The sequence below is a fragment of the Protopterus annectens genome, chromosome 8.part0 (assembly GCF_019279795.1).
Source record: "Protopterus annectens isolate FY-2018-M chromosome 8.part0, PAN1.0, whole genome shotgun sequence".
Classification (NCBI taxonomy): Eukaryota; Metazoa; Chordata; order Ceratodontiformes; family Protopteridae; genus Protopterus; species Protopterus annectens.
The window spans coordinates 906,350,556-906,372,347 of NC_056741.1; positions in this window are offsets into that span (position 1 = coordinate 906,350,556).

A 21,792-nucleotide genomic window follows, 5' to 3' on the forward strand; every position below is an offset into this window, starting at 1 on the left:
CTACAACAGAAGGAAGAAACTGTTGCAGAAAAAAGTGAAGTCCCAAGACTGGAAAAACACTCTTATTAGCTTCAATAAATAGTTGAGATCCCTCATCAAATCCAGCTATGAAGGCAGAATTGCATCAGACACTAAAAACAATCACAAAGCCTTCTATAGTTATATCAAGAACTCCACGGCAATACCCAGATTTGCTCTGAGTTACTGCACAATGGTACCTCCTATATTGAGCCAATAGATATTGCCAACATACTGGCCGACAGCTTCAGTGCCAACTTTACCCCCCCCCAACCAAGGACTAATCACAATACTGAAAGTATGCTGGGCACCCAGCATTACTGCAGCACAGGTTAAAGCTGCATTGTCCAAGGCCAAGAATACAGCTTCGGAAATTATTGATAAACTCACCAAACTAGGCATCAACCCCTATATCACTAGATGGGTTGAAAACTGGCTCACAGAACACATAGTGTGAAATTAGTAGACTCCAAGTCAGACTGCCGACCAGTCACGAGTGGAGTCGCACAGGGAGCGATCCTGGGTCCTCTCCTGTTTGGCATCTACTTCTCAGATGTCCAGGCCAACACAAAGGGATTCTGGCTGACCAAGTTCGCAGGCGACTGCAAGCTGGTAGCCATTATTAACTCCCCAAGTGATGCAGACATCCTACAGACTGGCCTCACTGAGACCAATGACTGGTGTCGAAACCATGGCCTTAATCTTAATGCCAAAAAATGTGTCATCATCCCCTTTGGTAAAAACTCAGTTCCCACTAATAACCACATCAATGAGAGCCCACTGAACACTGAAGGTGTTATAAGAGATCTGGGGATGCAGGTTGATAGCAACCTCTCCTTCGACCACCATATTGCCACTGTGGTCAGAAAGTCCATGTGGCACATCTCATTACCAAGGGTTTTGCATCCAGAAAGAAAGAGGTCATCTCTCTCTCACTCTCTCTCTACTCTTCCCTCATTAGACCAGTCATTGAGTATAATGCCCCATCTGACGTGTACCTCACTAGACTTCTGCAACAGCTGGAGAGGCCACAGAAGTACCTCACCAAGAGGATCCTAGACATTAAACACATGTCCTACATGGACAGACTCAAAAGACTCCAGCTATTCTCTGTCTCATATCGCCTACTTAAAGGCGATCTTTGCTTGACTTACAAAGCCATGTCTGACCCAGCTCTGTTAGAAATGTTACATCTAAAGAAATCCCAATCCCTCTACACCACACACTCCAGAGACCTCAACCTTATTACCACAATCAACAGAACATGCTGGAGAGACAGGTTCCTCACCCAGAGACTGCCCATGCTCTGGAATAGACTTCCCATACATGTCAAGCAGAGCACCTCGCTGTCCCTCTTCAAGAGAAATCTTATTGAGTGGATGGGTAATAGAAAGTTCACCCCGGGGATCACTCCAGTGGCTCTACTTGATAGAGGTACTGGGAACTAACGTCGGGTGGGCTAGGCTTATAAAGGCTCCAGGGCCATTAGCCTAATATACACCTATGAACCTATGAACCTATGTGTGTAGGTGTGTGTGTGTGTGTGTGTGTGTGTGTGTGTGTGTGTGTGTGTGTGTGTGTGTGTGTGTGTGTATATATATATATATATATATATATATATATATATATATATATATATATATATGTATATAAAATACTTAATAATTAATCTAGCCCCAATTAGAAAGAATTGTACCAAATCCAAACAGCTTCCATGGCTGTCAAAAGACACAATTCTTCCACTAAAACAAAGGGACAGAGCCTGGTCTCTCTTTCAGAATAATAGAAGTAAACAAAATCTTATTACCTACCAACAGCTTACAAATTAAACTAAAAAAACTAATTAAAGAAGAGAAAAAAAAAAACTACTTTCAAACAAGTCAGCTAAAATAACTGGCAAACAATCAACCTCCTTCTCAACTCAGGAAAACCCACTACCCCAACCCCAACGCTGACCAACCAAAATGGGTGCATAGCCACTCAGTTTAACTCCCACTTTATTAACTCAATAACCTCTCTACTAATCAGAACCCCTAATACAACTTTGACCATACCTCAAACCGTCAACAACTCTACCCTTCTCTATCTCAAACCAATCCAACCAAGCTATGTCAAAAATCTCCTTTCTAAATTAAAACCTTGCACATTAGCTGCAGACCAGCTACTTGTTGACTTTCTACAACTAGCTGCTACTTCCATTGTGTACCCTATAGCCATTCTCATTAACCGTTCTATCTCTGAACAGTATGTACCACTTCTATGGAAAATATCTCACATCATACCCTTACATAAAAGTGGTCCCCCTACTGATTTATCCAACTATAGAACCATAACCATTCTGTCTACACTTGACAAAATCTTAGCAAAATGTATACACAAACAGATCTTAGACCATTTCCTGTCAAATAATCTATCACCTAATATACAACATGGCTTTCGACCTAGGCATAGCACCAGTACAGCTCTAATTAGCTTTACTAATACCATAAATCAACTCAAAAACAAAAAACAACTAGTATCTGCTACCTTCTTATCAAATACTTCTCAATAAACTAGCTTTCTACCACTTCAGCCCTGAAGCCCTAAAGCGGTTTCATAGCTACCTGTCAGATAGGAAACAAGCCACTCGATGGGACAATAAACTCTCCCCCCAGCTCCATATATGTATAGGAGTCCCACAATGTTCTATCTTTGGGCCACTTTTATTCACAATTTTTACCAGTGACCTAAACTCCTCCGCAAATCCAGCCTCATTCGTACAATATGCTGATGATGCTTCCCTAATATGCTCTGCCCTCACTATCAAGGAACTCCAAGAAAAAATTCATGCAGCCCTCCACAATATTGAAAACTGCCTAACAGTCCATCAACTCAGACTTAACCCCAATAAAATCAAGCTTATAGTCTTCTACAATAACACAACAACTAACAACCAACCTCCTATCTCTATTTTCTCCTCCAATGGCACAAAAATAGAACCCGTTGAACATACAAAACTTATTGGTGTCACAATTGATAGTGGACTTACAAACACCTTGCACTAACAATTAGAAAGGTTCATGTCAAACTGGATTCTCTCTGTAGGGCTAAAACGTATCTTACTGACCATGCCAGACTCGCAACAGCCAGAACCCATCTACTATCTTCCCTTCTTTACTGCTCACAAATATTTAACAATCTTCAGAAATCTGACTAAAATAGTCTTGAATCTTGCTATAACAAAATTGCCAAATTTGCCACTAATCAGTCTCAAAGATCCCACCATTGCACAGCCCTTCTCCGGATGAACTGGTTAGAACTGCCTCACCTTACTCTGAATCAGCTGATAACTGCCCATACAGTCTTATAAAACCTGACAACTGCCCAGCCCTATAGTAACCTAACATGTCTTAGGTCTGCTGATAAAGTATTGTTGAAGGTTAATAAAGCACAAAACTCTCACAGCATCTCCTTGTACTCCCATATCATTGCCAAACACTGGAACTCTCTACCTCAGCATATTCTGTCCATCAATGATACACATTCATTTAAACATTCCCTAAAGGAATACTTCATCAAACATAGGCTTTGCTCCTGTTCTCCCCAAGGCTAACTACTTTAACCCCTTAAGGTCTAACTTCCTTCTTTACATTACCCATTCTCAATATTTCCTGGCAACTAAGCCTTTTTACCTTCAATTTATAATAATTATCCTAAAAAAAAAAAAATATATATATATATATATATATATATATATATATATATATATATATATATATATATATATACACTGCTATCCTTTTTTCTTTGTTATGTGACATAATTTTCCCAGCAGATACACTCATATAGGGAAACTACCTATTGAACTGATAAGTTGGGGAATGTTTTGTATAATAACAGGACATGTGTCAAGACAGACCATGCACCTATGCAGTTCATTTTTTAAATAAATGAAAACCTTCCTGGAATGTGATATTATGGCAGACAATTTTCCTTTGCAATTATTTCATTTTTGTTATTTTTTTCTAAATAAATGGTAATCTTCTTTGAATGTTATATCAGAATTTTGTTTTACATTTCTTCAAGGCTGTTCGGATATACTGAAATTGATTTCTGTTGCATTAAAAGGGGGTTTGGGTGTCAAACGTTCAAGTATGTAATTGTATGTCAGGGAATGCTTTATTTTAACTTGTGTGACATGATACATGTCCCCAATGTTAGGAGGTGCGCAGGGAAAATAAAGTAAAGTAGAATCACATCATCCTGAGAAACATAGGTCTAGACAGTCTTATAAATGCTTACATACCGCACACAAGGTATAGTATGCTGGAGTGCAACTGAGGCACAAATAGTGTTCACACCCATGCATGAGCACAACGAAACTCACCCACACTAAGCTAAATGAATTTACATCTTTAAGACAGGATACATATCTGCATTATGATGCTTATCACAACTGATCTACATTTGCATAAAAAGTCCACAAATCAACCCTAACTTATGCCAGCCTGCCTCAATCTGCCATCTTAAACATCACTGGGGTCCAGTCTTACACAAAGTCCATAATAAGTGTGAGCAGCTAAAACCATTTAATAATTACAACTTGACAGGAAAAGCAGTTATCAGTATACTTTACTGTGACCTATTCAGCATTAGCCTGTTTCTACTGCTAAGGCATTACATTTTATAGTATTTGTCTGACCACCATTGTAATGCTAGGGAATGTGTAAGGTGCTATTTTCAGTGATATCTACATCTGTTAAGTGGCGTACTGCAGATAGTGGTCTCTGGCAGGATCAGACTACAGGCCACCTTAATTTAATGAAGTACTGATCTACCTGACCTGTTATTTAATATAGCAATAACCCACGCCTGGGTGTGGGTAATGCTAAATTTACCCACGGTTGGCGTGGTTTGGTCCCGAGGCGGCCCGGACCAAACAAAGCCAACCGTGGGTAATTAGCATTACCCACACCCAGAAGTGGGTTATTGCTATTATACCATGACATTATTTAAGAAAAGAAACTGTTACTTTTCTTAAATAATGGCATAGTATAATGCCTGTTTACTGCCCTTCCGCAGATGTCTGGCATCCGGCAGTTCTGATGTACTTGGCGCCTGCGCAGTACATCAGAGTTGAGCAAAAGCAACGGAGAAAGCAAGATCTCCGTTGCTTTTAGTCTCGCTATGTTAAATGAGTTTAACATGGCGAGACAGTTTAAAATAAGCAGCGGACATCTCCGTTGCTTATTTTAACTGTCTCGCCATGTTAAACTCATTTAACATAGCACATCAAAAAGCAACGGAGATCTTGCTTTCTCCGTTGCTTTAAACACTGCCTCGCTATGTTAAATGGGTTTAACATGGCGAGACAGCTTTAAAATAAGCAGCGGAGATTTCGTTGCTTATTTTAAAGCTGTCTCGCTATGTTAAACCCTTTAACATAGCGAGACAGTGTTTAAAATCGAGTTATACTAATGGAAAAAAGTCCGGGCAACCGGACCTTTTTCCATTAGTATATCTCGATTTACAACGGGCACACTGGCCAATCAGCGTGCACGTTTTGGGGGGGTCATGGTATAATATAGAGTGCCACACCCTCACAGCAAAAACGTACATACATATGTATTACTACTGCAACATATGACTATGATACACAGAGAGTACTCCCAACCATACTTAAATCCACAAGTCAGAATTAATATTTAAATGTGCTTATCACCCACTCAATTTCTTTTTAATAGACTAGCATTTATTATTCATATTTTGTTAAAGTATTATACAATAGAGGCAGGTGTGATTTTCTCTTAATATGTGGCTGCAAGCTATAAAATACTTCAGCAGCAAGGAACAAGGCTCAGTGGAGAAGACACCTTCTGTCCTGAGGAGAATCACATCCTCATGGATGCTCTGAGGACATATAGAAACACCTTTTTTGGAAAAAGGGGATGCAAAACAGGCAAAGAGAGCTAAGGCATGGAATTGAGTAGTGGCTGACATTAATGCAAAATGGGGAAGGAACCACACAAAGGCGGGAATAGCTACTAACTTACATAAGATAGTTGCAGAATTTTCTCATATTTCTCATTTGCATCTCATTATTATTTCATTTGTAATGTACTTTCTCTGACTGGTTCACACAGCTGCACTTGAACACCGCTGATTATGAATTTTGCCTTAGCAACACTTCCCACTATGCCTAAGAATAATGACCGTGAATACCACCTTAGAACTGTAATGGTCAAAAAGTATATTTGAAGCGCTTAGCCTATAATTCCAGTAGTTTTAAAAGCATTAAAGCAGCCATTTTTGAAATGGACCACTTTATTTGTTTTAATCTCCAACAAGGAAGCATCAAATCTTACCAGACTCCCCCCCAGGTTAGACCTCTGTATCCTGAGTTTATGATATCTGTTTGAAGACAACACACATTTATTGCATTGTGTTGACCAAGTACAGTTTATTGACTGTAACAACTGTATTTCAGAGAGAGTTGATTAAGTTGACTGATAGGCATGGCCAGCAATTAACTTCATGGAAAGTAAAATCCCATCCATCACTGAGGATGCTCATGTTTCAGTGTGGCATGACCTTAATTGTGCCTATATTATATAAATAATATGCTGGAAGAAAGCCTTCTGTTGGAGGTTTCATGACTTTGCCTCTTAAAGAAGACTAATAGTTTGCTTTTTAGTAAATCATCCGTCAGTTGATTGAATCTCACATATTAGATAACAATTATTTTTGATATCTCCCATAAAACAATGCACCAAATGCAGCAGTTAAGAGGTATACCATGTTTACATTTATGTTGAAGTGTTTATTGAATAATTGTTGTCAAAAATGCAAATACTTAAACCACATAGCTTAGCTCTCTTTAAAGTAGCTATTAATTGTGTTTATTTAATTATCAGGTGAGAAGGCTGATCCAAAGAAAGATTTTTGTTGTGACCCAGGGCCATGAGACAAGGTCCACTGTTATATAAAAATACGGAAAAAATGTTTGTAAAATCCATATTCTGTACCAAAGAGGAGGGCATGCAGTAAATGAACCTAGAAAGATATTTCAAATCCAAACACAAGTGCACCAAACAGCCAGACTTGTCCACAGCAAAATAAATTTATTGCGAAGCGCTTTTCGTCACTGTGATACAGTGACTTCATCAGACATGTTTAAAAGCAGTTAATTCATTTTAAATAACATTTAAAATTTACCCCATGGTACAAACCTTCCAATCAACTCACTGTGTTAGTTAATTCAAACACCTTAAGTAATTAAACACTGTTACAAACACGTTATTAAAGGTATATATATATGAATAGCTAAAAAGTATATATATTGATAAAGAATATGTAAATATAATAAAATAAAAATGACACATATATAAAAAATAATACATGACATTCTATATAACCTGCCCTGGTTAAATACTAACTAGTGGATATTAACACTGGGCACTATTTATCTAACTAAGCTCTTAAGCTTGAGCAGGCAATAAATATTACAAAATTCATTGAGCCCAGGGTTGAAAAATGCGTTAAGGCGCATCTGCCAAATTAATTCTCATTTTTCCAATAAAAGAGCTGTCGGACCCCCTCTAATGTCAGGATGTATCCGGTCAACTATCTTAAACTTAAATCTATGTCCCCCATTTAATAACACATGTTTCACTAAGGAATTTGTTGTTTTTTCTTTTTCAGTATTATGAATGTGTTCATAAACTCTGTCACGGAAACGCCAATCCTTCTTTCCAATATAAAACGTAGTAGTAGGTTAAGACCTCTCCTGAAAATCAAGGTTGGGTAGGTACCTAGTTTCTCAATGAGAAAGACATCATTGCTGATGAACTCCCAATTTTCAATCAGAGAACGAAGTTTAGTCTTCATTCCAAATTTGATTGTAATTCCAAAATCAGTGGTATACCTGGCATCGTGCACAATATGCACAGCATTTTATAAAGATGGGCAGGTGTTTAGTTAGGCGTTAGCAGTGCTACTAACAGCAACAGATGGATTCTCCGAGCATTACAGCATTGCTGAATGCTCTGTCTCAGCGTATGGATGCAATTGTAACTCGTTTTGATTCAGTGAAAGCTTTTGGCTCACAATGTAGTCAAGCTTCACTCACTCCCGCACAGAATGGGGTGGTGCTTCTTCCTTTTGATCAACAACAGGTCACTAACGGCAACCAGTTTGGAAGTGTTGTTTCGGGTAATTGCAACTTTTCTCTTCCCCATGCACAACAGAGATTATGTGGGTCAGCAGACGGCACTATTCTTATGTCGGGTGAGCGTACGTGCATACAAAATGGTGTTACAGGGCTTATTGGAGCTCCACACTTCGCTGACTGGATTAAAGATACCACAACACTAGCATCTGCTTTTGGACGAAAACAGGATCTACCGGCCAGTAATATCAAGAATGCACAGGTCAGTTTGCAGCCTTTAGCTGAAAAGTTAAAACTTTTTGATTATAAATTGCTCAAACTTAAAAAATTACAGTTGGAAGTTGTTTATTTTAAACAATGTTTGCATGAGCACATAGTACCAAAGGGCTTGTGTTTCCACCAGTACCCCAATGGATTGACTGCAGATTCTCCCTTTCATTTAGAGCTGATTGCTCTTTTTGATCAACAAGGGTTTGATTTGTTGAACTTGATGATCAGGCACTATTCATTACAAATAGACATTCTTACTAAAGAAGTTTCTGAGTTAAACACTGACATTACCTCTAACAAGGATTTTATTAGATATAAGTTCGATTATGAGAGGTCATTCTCTAGTATCGACCAGCTCCTAGAAAGATTTAAATTTAACAAAACTAAAAAGATGTACCGCTACCGACAGGCTTATGGTAGTGGTACAGCATACCCTAAACCATCGACAGCACAAGTGGGGCTGTTTAACTCAAGGGGGAATGTTGTACAACATGATACTGATGGTACTGTGATTGAGTCTGAAGGTGAAAACATTGACAATGTAGAGATGAGACATAGTGAAAGTATACGTAACAACAACAACACTCGGCCTGAGTACAACAATGGCCATGCTAATAATGTCTCACAAAATGACACCACAGACAACAATCAGAATTTTTACAATGCCAGACAGACAGGTGCTGTCCCGAGGAGACAACATCATCAGCCTCAAAAAAACAAGCAATGCAACAACAAGCGCAGGAGATAGTACAATGTGCTTCTCCTAACGTGAAGATTGTTAAAAATTTTGCGGGAGATTTCAATATTTATAATTATTCAATGTTTTGTATTGAACCTGTTCTTATAAATCTCCTAGCTAAAGGCAATACATTTGTTCTGAGCAGACACTTGAATGTAGCACAAACCATTTTGGATTTAAAACTCTATGTCAGGAAACTAAACCTGAAGATTTTGCTAGGTAATTCTAATTATGCCGACCACCCTTTCAGGATTCCTAGTGTATACAACTCTCCACTCCATCCAGTGCTTAATTTATTTGAAAATATTTGTGAGCTTGATTTGAGACATATATTCGACTTACAAAGGGTTATTAATAGTAGAAACATTAACAATGGCAATGTCTCACAAGATGAAATAACAGCATTACAGTATTTGAGGTCCTTACATGTTCGAGTGGTTAAACCAGACAAAGGGGGTGGGTTGGCCATTTTCGATCTGGCTGATTACAGTTCTAAAATGTTCACCTTACTCGATAGTGACGCTTATGTGAAAGTTTCACTGAATGAAATTCACACAGCGTACAGTCGGATTAGGGGGTACTTCAATGATTTGGTTATTGAAGCTAAAATTGATATGGATACATATAATTTCATATCAACAGGATGCCCAAAAATTCCAATTATGTTTGGCATCCCGAAGGTACATAAGAGTATCATTAACCCACAAATGCAATCCCTTATTGATAGCAGGGGTTCTATCACATACCCCTGTGCAAAAGTAGTGGACTCTATCCTATAGAAATATTTAAAAACCGAAGACCAAGTCTGTAAAGACTCATGGACATTTTTGCAAAATGTTAATGAGCTACAATTCAACATGGGTGACAATTTTCTAACCATCGATGTAAAAGATCTTTACACATGTATCCCACACCTTGAAGGAATTGAATGGGTGAGCTCTATCCTTAGATGTAAAGGGGCAACAACACATAAAATTGACCTAATTGAAGTGACTTTAGACATTATATTTGCCAATAACTTTTTTTCTTTTGATGGAGAATTCTATCTCCAAATAATAGGGATTACTATGGGTTCACCAGTTGGTGCCAGCTTTGCAAATTTAGTAATGGTCTATTGGGAAAAGGAATTTATTTTTAATAACCCCCAACAGTTGACTCAGCTTACATGCTATACCCATTTTTTTTAGATGATATTTTTATCATCTTAAAGGATAATGCACAACAAGCTGGTGAATTTGTTAACTACTTGAACCACACTACCAACTTTCTCAAATTTACATTTAAATTTAATAGTGAAGTCATCGACTATCTTGATATCAAGTTGACCAAAGATACGGTGAATGGTAGACTGGTTTCTAATATATTCAGAAAAAACACTTACTGTAATTATTTCCTACATTTCACACGCAACCAACCTTTTGCACAAAAACACTCCATTGTCAAGGGACAGTTAATTAGTGCAGCTAGGATGGTTTCACTTGACAATGATTTCTCCGACAAATGTCAGTTACTTACGGAGATGTTTCAACAATGGGGGTACCCCACTGAGTTGATTGCTTCATTAGTTGATGAAATTAAAATAAAAAGAACTAATGGTGTGATTAAACCTATACTCAGGGGGATGAGATTATTGACCAACATATTGAATACCCCTTGTAGCCAAGTTTTACAAGATTTGTCCAGAATTCTGACGTGAGTGTTGATTATTCAAGCCAAAATTATAACTGCAGTTTTATAACAACATATAGTAAGGACATTTCTAAGATAAGATCTATCTTATATAAAAATTGGGAGTTCATCAGCAATGATGTCTTTCTCGTTGAGAAACTAGGTACCTACCCAAACTTGATTTTGAGGAGAGGTCTTAACCTCAAGAATTTATTGGAAAGGAAAAGTGTATTGAAGTTTGACAAGAACACAGGTATGAGTACTTGTGGGGCCTGTAGGTACTGTAAATTTATGGATGTAGGAAAGACTTTCATAATCAGAGGACGGAAGTTTAGTCTTCATTTCAAATTTGATTGTAATTCCAAATCAGTGGTATAGCTGGCGTCATGCACAATATGCACAGAGTTTTATATTGGAAAGACGGACCGGCATTTCCATGACAGAGTTTATGAACACATTCACGATATTGAATAAGAAAAAACAACAAATTCCTTAGCGAAACATGTGTTATTAAATGGGGGACATAGATTCAAGTTTAAGATAGTTGACCAGATACATCCTGACATTAGAGGGGGTCCGACAGCTCTTTTATTGGAAGAATGAGAATTAATTTGGCAGATGCGCCTTAACGCATTTCTCAACCCTGGGCTCAATGAATGTTGTAATATTTCTTGCCTACTCAAGCTTAAGAGCTTGGTTAGATAAATAGTCCCCAATGTTAATATCCACTAGTTAGTATTTAACCAGGGCAGTTTATATAGAATGTCCTGTATTATTTTTTATATATTTGTCGTTTTTATTCTATTACATTTATATACTCTTTAACAATATATATACTTTTTAACTATATATATATATATATATATATATATATATATATATATATATATATATACCTTTAATAACTTGTTTGCAACAGTGTTTAATTACTTAAGGTGTTTGAATTAATTAACACAGTGAGTTGATTGGAAGGTTTGTACCATGGGGTAAATTTTAAATGTTATTTAAAATGAATTAACTGCTTTTAAACATGTCTGATGAAGTAACTGTATCACGGTGATGAAAAGCGCTTCACAATAAATTTATTTTGCTGTGGACAAGTCTGGGTGTTTGGTGCACTTGTGTTTGGATCTATTGTTGTCTCATTTACCCAGTTCGTTGAATATATTTCAAATCCCATGAGCAAAAAAAACAAAGAAGATGAAATAATTGCTTTATCGGGTCTATACTAGACCATCGAAGTCTTGAAACTTCGAATGTTCTAATATCGACCCCTATTCAGCAAAAGCTGAAAATAGCGAAGCTGCAGAACACCGAATTGTTTCCTAGGTAAAGAATTCAGTTGGCCGTTTTTGTGGCTTCGCTATTTTCAGCACTGTGGTGGAAAGTTACGGGTCGGGATCAGGTAAATGTGCGATTGTGTGGACGTGAGGGTTAGGGCGAGGTTTAGGTGAGTTAGGGTTAGGGCGTGGGTCAGGTAAGTGTGCAATTGTGTGGACGTGAGGGTTAGGGCGGGGTAGGTGAGTTAGGGTTAGGGCACGGGTGAGGTGAGTGTGCGATAGTGACAGACCTTAGGGTTAGGGTTTGGGTTAAGGTAAGTGGATAGATAGTAGTGTATGTACAGTTTAGTGTAGGGTTAGATGTAGGATTTTAAGTGTATGTGTGTGGATTGCTGTTTGTTTGGTGTGCTTGTGTTGTGTGTATGTGTTTCGGAACAGGAAATTTTTTTCCCTGGGAAAAAATTTGCTGTTCTGCATGTTTGATATTTTAAGCGTTCGCTGAATAGGGGTCGATATTAGAACATTCGAAGTTTTAAAACTTCGGTGTTCTAATATAAACCCGTTTTATCTATATATTTACATTAACATAAATTAATTAATAATTATTAACTAATTATTAATTGCATTATTTTTTTTTTAACTGAATAGATGTGCTACACTTTTCAGCCCATTTTCAGAGAGGAGTCATAGAGTAAAATAAAAAGCTGTATGTAAAGAACATGCAGTTATACAAGTTTGAAAATAGTAACACTGATAGCTCTGTGGCACAGCTGGAGAAAGCCCCGACTATGACCATGATGGCTTACATTTCATAGCAGTCTTTGCAGTGCATTTTCTGGTGAGGGGAAGATAAACAAGTGATGATGCAATGTCTGCTCACCACCCTCAAGAATCGAGTAGGATGCACATGCCTAGAGTGTACTTTCCATGTTACAGTTTCTAGGGGAGACCAGAGATACTTCCTTGTAAGGGGACAAGACCTTTTGAGGTGTTACATCACTCAGAAGTGTCTAACGTCTCCAAACTAAGACCCATTGCTCACTGTACCCTTCAGCATGTACAGGTATGTGCAAGAGGAACTCAAGATGCATAACATCAAGATTTCTACCTAGCTGATGACTATATTGTCATTAGCTGTCACCTGGTGAGGGAGTGAATATGATGAGTTGTAGTAATTGACCAGATGGTTCCCAGGCTCAGGAGAGGAAACATGTAAAAAAATCAGTAGTAACAAAAATAAAGTACACAGATATGAATGGAGGGCAAAGATAGAATCTGCTATTAGCCTTCCATAATATAATGTATCATCCTGGCAGCTTATGTTGTGATATCAATTCTAAGTAATAAATTATCAATAAATGTTTGTACTTTGTTGTTCCTTACCCCCCTTAACTCATTTTTGAGAGTTATTGCAGTTTTCATAAATGCAGAGATTAGGGATTTTTGAATATCTTATTATTCTCCATCTTGTTTTGTAAAATAAGCCCTTAATACTTGTTTATATATGTAATTGCACTTTCAGCTGACTTTTAGTCCTTTGTTGTTGCAACTTGACTTCTTGGTATTTACTACAGTTGTTTCACATCAAGGATCCCCTCAGATCTTCCCCTCCTCCAAAAATGGATGAGTCTGCATCACCCACTCAGTCTCATCTCTCCAGCTGGTGCCTCGGGTGCCTGGGCCTGTTAATCAAGCCCAGGTCAGAAGTGGCATAGTCAATGTCAAACCCCTATACAAAAAAGCTAGCTTAAGTGTTATTGTGTTTAATCTGCAAGAAGGCACAGACTATTCCACCAGTACTAACCCATCTACATTTCACAGCTGTGGATGAAAGAGAATGTGAAAAATGCAAAGCTGTTTCATGAGCAAAAATGACAAGTCTCTTTGTAAGTGTGTGCTGCTTGCTGATCATACAATACAAAAACTGCTACTTGTTTGGTGTAACACTGGTTTTATACACTATGAAGACACTCCTGATTCAATACTAATGGTTGAAAACAAAAATCCTTTCAGTATACAAACTCTCTGCACCTCTCCCAAAATGTGAAAGGGTGTATCATCTCTCCTCCTCATGCCACATTACAATTACTTCAGGGATTCAAATTACAGGGGAAAAAAGGCCAATTCTTGTTTTCCTTTCTTTTGTTTTCTTTTATTTTCTCCTTTAGCAGCTTCAGGTTGGCAATGCCCCATTAAAGAAATGCACTACTCATTTTTTTCCTGATTCAGGCACTTGTATTTTGGAAAAGGCTGTATCTTCAATAAGTTAGTATAAACAGATCTGATGGTGTCCTGCATTATCCATAGTCATGTACTGTACTTGATAGTTATACCTAGTGAACAACAATGCATGCAAAATGTGCACAAAGTGCAATAAAAAATTCTATCTGGTTATATTAGTATACATGGAAGCAATGGAGAAGTTTGCAGGTGTATGTTATAAGGTTTGAACGTATGACCTGCATTCAGGTAGAAGCTCTCTTAGCATTACTTCAGTTTTCTTCTTTTTTTTTTAATGCGTTCTTTGGATTAGCTGTTATTGAGTTTGCAAAAGGTGTATACATCTTATGCTTTTTTTATGCTTTCTGTCTTTTGTGACTTTATATTGAGCATTGTGATACTAGGGTATACGAAGCTGCCTGTGATTGTTGGTGCAACAGTACAACACACAGCAGAAGGTTATGACACTTTTTTGTGTAAGTCTTTGCCACTGAAGATAAGCATTACATTATTGAGATTTCTGCAGGTGATCTTATTATAGCTAGAAAGTTATTTAAAAAGCACACAGAGACAGAGATGTTTGTTTCTAAACTCATTTTTAAGTGGCTAAATCTTCTACGGAGGCATCCTTTTTTTTCATGTGTGACCCTTGGAGCACTGGCTTCCTCAGATTCACACAGACAACAAATGGAGATTGAGGGAACATAACGCCTGTGAAAGATTATGACAATTTGTGTTCTCTAAATTACTTCACACTCAGAATAAGTGAACCTGTAAACAAATACTAGGAGAGTAATGGTTTGAAGAATGTATAGTAATACAATGTAGTGTCATTTTTGAAATGTTGCCTACAAATGTGGAAATACTGAACTTCAGAATTCAGTGTTTCCAATTCTGCTCAACTTCAAAATGAAGCCTTTTAATACAACACCCCTCCATATCACTACTAGCTTAACACTTATACTCCCACACTCTCTCTCTCCACTTATGACACTCACTTATTATTCAATATTCCCCCTCCATGGCAAATCTCCTCATTCCACTACCCAAGTTGTTCACAACACCACACAATAGCTCCTTTTACACATACTTATGCCTTTAAGTTGCTCGGGAGACATTCACCCTAATCCTGGTCCCACCCCCAAATGCAGTTAATTAGCCAGCCCTTCACCATCAAGACTTGGTATGTGCCACCACAGATGCAAATCCTCTCTTCTTATCCTTAATACGAATGTAAGACATATAGCAAACAAAGTCCATGAGCTATATGCTCTACTATCCCTTTACTTCCCCAGCATTGTAACACTGACAGAAACATGGCTTAAAGCAGACATCAGTAGCAATGAAATTACTGTCCCAGTTACAGCATCCCTCATAAAGACAGGAAAAACAAAAAAAGAAGGGGATGTTGCAATCTTTTTCAAAGATCACCTTATACTAGAACTTCTGGACCTCTCCATACCTGAATCTGATAATGCAGAAGTAATATTTGCTAAGTTAACAATTAACCATCAAAAACACCTAAATAACATAGCTGGATATATTCCACTATGCAACAATATCACCACACTTGAAAGTATACTACAATGGACCTCCATATCTCTCCCTCAAGAAACTATACTAATAGGCAACTTTAATATTGACTGGCTCCTTTGTTCCTCTCCAAACCCTACATCCCATGTAAACCTTTACAGCTTCACCCAACTCATGACGTCTCCCACTAGGACTGATAAAACTTCTAAGTGTCAATCCATCCTCAATTGGTTTTTGCTTAGCAACCCCAATCTCTCATCCCACTCAGGCTGCCTCCCTGACTGTCTTAGTGACCACAACCCAACCTTTCTCCTAAGAAACCACATTTATCAAAACTGCCAGTCCTCCATCAGTCTACTCAGAAACAAAAAAAAACTTTGATCCAAACAGGTTTATCTCTGCCCTAAAAATCTTCAATTGGGAACCTCCCAAGCAGCTGCCTCGAGAAGAATGTGTTCTCTCCTTTAACTCCACTTTCCTAAACATACTCAACTATCATGCCTCCCTAGAACCATTAGAGTGAAATCAAAATACACACCCTGGCTAAGTAAAGAATCCAGATCCCTACTCAGAACCAGAGATAAAGTCTGGGCACAATATTGTAAAAACAAATACCATATAACTAAAGAAACATTTCTAGAACTCCGAAATAAAGCAAACAAACTAGTAAAAATTCGACAAAGGCAATTACCATTACAACACACAAATTAAACATCAAAATAACCCTCAAAAATTCTAGGCAGCAGTTAACAATATATTGCATTCTGGAAAATAAACCACTCCCACCCCAACAACAACCAACTTAGCCACTCAATTTAATACTTACTTTACTTAATCAATTGAACAACTTGCACTGACCCAGCCCAGCCCCAACCACACACTTCCTACTCCAAACCACAACAGTTTACATCCACCCAAAAGAAACAACCAGTTTTCATTAAACCCAGTCTCCAATAACGTCATCAAAAGACTACTAAAAAAACTTAAGCCCACTGCCTTAGCTGCCAACAATTTCCCTGCTGAATTTTTGCAAATTGCAGCATAAGCAATCACATACCCTGTATCTATACTTATAAACAGGTCATTATCTGAAGCTTACATCCCTACCATCTGGAAAATCTCCCACACCTTGCCCTTACACAAAGGAGGTAACTCCACCAAACTAACAAACTATTGCCCAATTGCAATTCTATCCCCTCTCTGAAAATTCTGGAAAGGGTCGTACACACCCAACTTATGGACTATCTCCTTACACACAAGCTCCAATCTAATACCCAACATGGTTTTTACCCCTCTCACAGCAGCACCACAGACCTACTGTCCTTTACTAACACAGTTAACCAGCATAGAAACAATGGCCAATTTGTATCAGCCATATTCCTGGAACTGTCCAAGGCCTTTGACATGGTCAACCACTCCAAACACATCTATGTTCTCTCCTCCCCTAGCCTTAGTCACCCCACTATCACCTGATTCCAACGTTATCTAGCAGAACGTCAACAAGCTGTCTGCTGGCAACACGATCTCTCACCCCTTTGCCCTGTCACCTTAGGGGTTCCCCAAGTTTCCATCCTTGGTCTTCTTCTTTTTTCTAATTTTACCAACCATCTCCACTCGGCTACACCCCAGGCCTCAGCGGTTCAGTACTCTGATGACACTACCCTGATTTGCTCAGCTTCCTCCCTCAAAGACCTGATACCATTACTCAAGATTTCTTCTTATCTGCTGAATCCTGGTTCACTAACTCCCAACTTATCCTAAATCCCAACAAAACAAAACTTCTTCTCTTCCATCCAACCAGATACACTTTCTCATCCATGACCTTCAGTGTCCTCTCTAAAAATAAAACTATTATCACCCCCAAAAAGCCAAACCAAATTACTAGGAGTAGAAATTGACAATAACATGAAATTTGATATTCACATTGCCCAATCCATTAAAAAAGTTCACAAAAAACTAGGTCTCCTATATAGAAACAACAGATTTCTGACAAATAACACAAAAGCCACCATTGCTAGAATCCACCACCTCTCAACTCTCCTGTATGCATTTCCTATCTTAACCAACCTCCACATGACAGATCTAGCCAAACTCAAAGCCTTTTACAATAAAATCTCCAAGTTTGCCACTTATAACTCATAAAAGTCACATCACTGCTCATCACTTAAGCAACTCAAGTGGCTTGAACTCTCTTAACTAATTAACTTACCTTCACCCACAAAATACTCTGTCAATCAGAAAAAACCCTGTGCTCAAAGATCTCATTCAGCCATATTCCTCCTCAAGACGCCTTCACTCCAGCAACAAACTACCTCTACATACCACTAAAGCTAACAATTCAGCAGGTGAATCACTTTTTTCCAACTACATCTCCACCTAACTCACTAGTAACTAACTCCTCAAAACTTCAATTTAAAAAACTTCTAAAAATGCACCTTACTAACACCTGGCTCTGCACCTGCAACTCCCCTGGATAACCTATTCCTCCTTTTCACTCTATTATCATTACTCTTATTCTAATAGCATGATCTAATGGTAGTTTCACTTAAACTGCACATAACCATTTGTATATATTCACTAAATGTAAACAACCATTTTTTTTTGTAAATTACTGTTGTTCTACTTATTGTGTCTGAAACCACTATCTTGTATGTTTTTGTTTATCACTTGGCTGCATTTGTTTCTCTATTGTATGTATTTGTTACTCTTGGAGCTTTTCTTCCCGGGCCTCTGCTGAAAAAGGACCTGTGTCCAGTCGGACTTTCCCGGTAAACAAATGTAAAATAAATAAAATAAATTCAGAAGTTTAACATATAATACTGAAATTAGCAATAGTTCACAAAAAGTCCACTGAAATGTTAAAAAAAGAGTCAACATATTAAGGCAGGCTTTTAAAGCACTGTGACTAAAAACTGAGGCACAAGAATAATTTCTGTAAGAAGATAAAATGCTTGTGAAATATATGCAAACATTAGATAAATAAAAAAATAGATAAATTTAAACTTTAAAAGTAGAGACTGCACTTTAGTTAACATGCAAGACAAACACAATAATATATAAATTAAAATGTAATCGAAGAGATGTGAAGCAAACAGGATGTAGATAAAATTAATATACAATATTAGAATAAATGCTGACTTTTGGTAAGGTTAAGCAAATCTGAATCCAGAACAAAAAGAAAGACTGCAACTTTACCTAAGGTACTGGATGATTGGGGCTGTATGTGCCTTTTTTTTTATTCTATTAAACCTATTACTGTGCCTTACATAGTCAAATATTCTAAACAAGTTACTGCTAGATTTGAAACTGACTGGACACATACAAATCTAATGGCTAAACATGATGGAGATGTACTGACAAGATTGCTGACAAAAATTTTGTAAAATCATATGAAAATGCAAGATTATCACCTAAATGATACATTCATGAATATTGTAAATCTAAAAATCTTGAAAGTATTGGACATAATAGGAAATAAATATTTATATGTCCCAATGAATATTAAGAAAAAACATTTTCAGAATTACAGACTTTATACATTCAAAATATTTGAAATTTATTAATTTTTGTTTTGCCAGACTAAGAATAAGCCGGAACATGATTAGTTTCAACTCCATGTTAGAGTGATATAACAGATTTAGAGAACAAGTACTTAAAGTTCACTGGTGGCTATTGACTCTTCTACTTCCATTTTCACATAAAATAATGATTTTACGTGCAAAATAGGGCTTGACAAGCACTGCATTGTCGTAGGTGACTGTCAAGCATTGCATTGTCGCAGGTGACTCTCACACTTTTTGGATGTGCAACTTTGATGTGTGCTCCCTTGTAACTTCTTATTGGAAATTAAAGCTTTCCTGTCTTTGCTTTTGCCTTTTAGAGAATTACTTGAAATATTATTTTAAAGTTCACTTGGACATACCAGTTTTCCTACTATGTCTACTTCCTTTTACAAACTATAGCAGAGAAATTAGTATGTCTTTTTTTCCTGAGCTTGTAACCTCTCATGGCAATGGGCTGCAGCACAAATGGTAAAGTGACAGACTGAGCACTCCAATAATATTCAATAAATGCAGTTGCACAAATGAGGTTTGGTAACAAACCAATTTGTCCAGGGACATCTTCAAAGGGGAGGTTAGATAAATGTTAGTGGGAACTAAGAGGGTGGAGGAAGATGAAAGGGTTAAATGGTAATAAGGGATGACTGAAGGGAAATGAGGTAAGGGTAGGGAGGGGCTTAAGGGGTTTAGGCAAGTGAAACTAGGTAAGGAATCACATTTTGGCATGAACTTGCGGTTTTGACCAGATTGGGAGGGTGATCTTGCTCTTGGAGGTTGAGAGATGTGTGCAGAAACTCTGGGTCTTTTCTTCATGTTTGGTCCCCTTTCATAAAATTGGGGTTGTATGACAAATTCATGACAAATCATTAAAACACAAAGTGAGAAATGATGGCAGGTATTTGGGTTTCTGGCTTTCTGCCCCTTGGGCATTCACGCTAATGCAGCACCAATCTGATCGTATGCCTCTTATCAGAAAGGGTTGGAGAGTTCGCTAGAACCCAGGACATATTCTCCCTTGGAAGTTAAGCGTGGACTAGTATTTGGTTGGTAACTGGAGTAGGTCCGCTTAGTGAATGGTATAACTTAATGGTGTGCTCATATTTTGGAAAGGGACTGGTTAGACTAACTTTTGCTTTTGCAGTTTGATTTACTATAGTTAGGAAGTTGGAGGGGTTTAGGGTGACGGCAGTAGGCCTTAACAGCACACAGGTTCACAGAATGTCCTGACTCTTGTCATAAGTTTGGTACATTGCAATCAGTTTGGTCTGTGGCAAAGGTGACAAAGAATTTAACATTGAACTTAGGACATAAGCACACATTTAGTGCAAACTTCAAACCAATTAAAAAAAAATCATGTTGAAGCAGAATCAGTTGAGAGGTATGCATAGACAGCCAGTGTTTGCCTCATGTCTTGGTTCATTTTCATGGTGTCTTGGTTGGCAGGCATCTCAATAGGTATCTCAATAGGGCTTGAGATTTGGGGTTGGTAGTAGATGTTTGGGTTTTAGGCTTTCTACTCATTCACGTTAGTGCAACATATATATATATATATATATATATATATATATATATCTATTTATATAAAACATCCCTGGCCTTTGAACGAGGAGATGGTCACCTTTCATTGGATGTTTGCTTGGGGAGGGTGATTAGTTGTCAGGTAACCTACGCAGACGATTCTGTAAGTATGAGAAGTGTACTGACCTGATGCATGGTACAGACTACCGGACAAGTACTAGATTAGATAATTTTAAGAACAGCATGGACACTTATTATGTGAACAAGGTTTTGGTATATTGCCAAGTTAGGAGGGCTTTACTGACTATGCTTAACAATTTTATATGTATGTATGTATGGCTTATGAGAGGAGAATGGTTGCCATAGAAGGGGAGTTGTTTTGTGCTCCTTCTGAGAACAATGGGATGGTGAGGATGGTCCTCTACATGTGAATTTGCATATGAAACCTCTTATAAGTTGGTTAATGTTATAGGGGTAACAGCCGTTAAAGCTCTCCTTCTTTAACATGAATGCCACTTCAGGCTCTGTAAACTGCTGTATGGGCAGAAGTATGGGATGGTTTAAATTTTCTTTACTTTTCTGATTTGCCTTTCATGGTCAGAATGAACACTGACACTTGTGAGGAAAGTCTAGACAAGGGAACACTTGCTAGAGCTCAAAAAAAAAAACTAGGAAGCTCATAGAATAGTTGAAAACAGATATTGTAAGTGGTATTTCATTCATAGAATAGGCTTTTGTGTACTGTACATTAAGGTGGGCCCTTGGCAGCACCTAGTGTCATTAAGTTTTGCTTGTATGGTGCAGACAATTACAGCTTTCTTTTCTTTCATAGAAGAAGCA